Below are 2,360 nucleotides of genomic sequence, written 5' to 3' on the forward strand. Positions count from 1 at the left end.
CTGCCCCCAGCCCTCTTTCCTGCCTATGCAGGGGGTTGGACTCGATGATCTATTGAGGTCCTTTCCGACCCTAACATCTATGAATCTAGTTGAGAATCACTCCTTTGAGGTTTTTACCAGATGCCAAATGCAGTTCCTAGAACATGCTATTTGGAACAGAAATACCTTAGTTACAGAAAGAGTGAAAAATAAGTACATACCTGTAACAGGTCGCCCTCCCCAGTGCCACCTTTCTGGTTATCCATGCCTTACGTGGGGCGCCCTTGTAGCCTGCTTTGAAATTCTTCAGTCCCGCCCTAATCTCTCCTGCCATGTCTTGATGGAAAATTTTGTTTATACAAGCGGGAGACTGCCTATTATATTGGGTATGTTGGGGTCTCTCCTGTTATGGCCAGACCCCTATTTTCTCTGGCTAGGCCTCCCCATCCAAACCCACTAAACAGGGTTTGACTCCAAGGCTCTAGCCTTTTTTTTCCTTCCAGTGCCTGGAGGCTCATAGCCCCCTTTCCTGCTCCCTTTTTGGAGCCTGGCACTCCCTGGCCCAGACCCATGGGAGCCAGACCCACAACCAGAGGGCTGCAGGCTGAAAACCAGGGTGTAACCCCAAACCCGCCCCTGTCAGTCCAAACAAGAAAAAAAACAAAATACAACTGCCTTCAAGTATCAGGGTTTGTGTCCCCCTCAAAAACTTCACCTTCTCTGCCCCCCCTCTCTGGGGCTGGGGTCCCCATGCTACCATGAGTCCCCTATGAGGCCTCCTCCATCCCCTTATAGCCTCACCCAAGCCACCAGTCAAAACAGAAAACAAAACACAAGCCCCTGGGCTATAACATAAATCCTAGCCACCCAGCTATACCATTATTCCAGCCACACCCAGGGTGCTCCATCCTTCCCCAATCTTGGGACTGTACCTGCAGTCTGGCCTCTCCCCGCCTCTGCTTGCTCTGGGAGAGCTTGTTCCACCTTGGCTGTTGGCAGGGAACTGTCTGCCTGGCCTCAGCCCTGGGATTTATATGGGAGTAGCCCCGCCTCCTCCTGCCAGCTGACCAGGTGCAGGTGCAGCCAATACCCTCATTAACCGGTTGTCCTAGCAACCTGCACCTGGGTGTTTTATCTCTGCTCTACAAGTAGCAGGCACCTTAGTTCCCTGCTACAGTACCTTAATACTTCAGTTACCTATTTCAGGGACTTTTGTCTAGCAGCAGAAGGTGCCCACCAGACCCAGGGCTGCTTGGGCTAGCATGGTGGAGGCTCCCCAGGTACAGCTCGGGAACAGATAGAAGACCCTGGCAGCCTTGGAGGAGAAGGCTGAAGAGGATGTCTTCAGGGGGCACGGTGCCACTCCACACAAGATACAGATGGTGCAGAGGGGGAGCACCAGGAGGAAGAAACACCGAGTCCTCGTTATCAGAGATTCCATCCTGAAGGGAACGGAGGGTCCCATCTGCTGACCCGACCCCATGGCACGGAAGGTCTGCTACCCGCCTGGGACTTGTATTCAGGATGTCGCAGAGAGGATCCCAGCCTTCATTCAACCCTTCAACCAGTACCCCATAGTCCTAATCCATGTGGGAACAAATGATGTGTCCAGGGGGAACCCAGACCGCATCATGAAGGACTACAAGGCTTTGGGGGCCAAGTTCAAGGAGATGGGGGCACAGGTGGTATTCTCCTCTATTCTCCCAGTAAGTAGACTCGGATGGCGTCATGAGCCCTGCATCAATGAGGTCAACAGGAGGCTTCGGAGTTGGTGTCACCAGGCAGGCCTCGGGTTCCTGGACAATGATGCTTTTTCACACAGCGGGCATGCTCGGGTGAGATGAGCTTCACCTCTCCCCTAAAGGCAAGCATGTCTTCTCTTCCAGGTTGTCTGATCTCATATGGCGTGCTTTAAACTAGCATCACCGGGGGATGGGGCCACAGGAGGACACGAGGACACCTCCCAGCCAAGACAGGTGAAGAGCGCAAAAGGTACCCAGGTAAGTGACAAGGGTCCAGATAGTCCTAGGAAACGGTGGGGGACGGGGGGTGCATGCACTGACAGGAAGCCTTAAATGCCTTTATATTAATGCTCATAGTATGGGGAATAAGCAGGAGGAACTCGCCCTCTGGATAGCTAGTACAAACCCAGACATAGTAGGGCTCACTGAAGCCTGGTGGGATTCAACCCACAATTGGGCGGTAAACATTAGGGGCTCAAGGATATCAAGGACTATACAGGCAGGACAGAACAGGGAGGAAAGGCGGGGGTGTGGCGGTCTACGTCAAAGAGCAATACACGTCCTCAGCTAACAGGATGGGGTCAGAGGAGGGGCAGGCTGAAGTGCTCTGGGTCAGAATACAAGGGGGTCGTAGGGAAA

Source organism: Alligator sinensis, unplaced genomic scaffold, assembly GCF_000455745.1.
Source record: "Alligator sinensis unplaced genomic scaffold, ASM45574v1 scaffold863_2, whole genome shotgun sequence".
NCBI classification, from domain to species: Eukaryota; Metazoa; Chordata; order Crocodylia; family Alligatoridae; genus Alligator; species Alligator sinensis.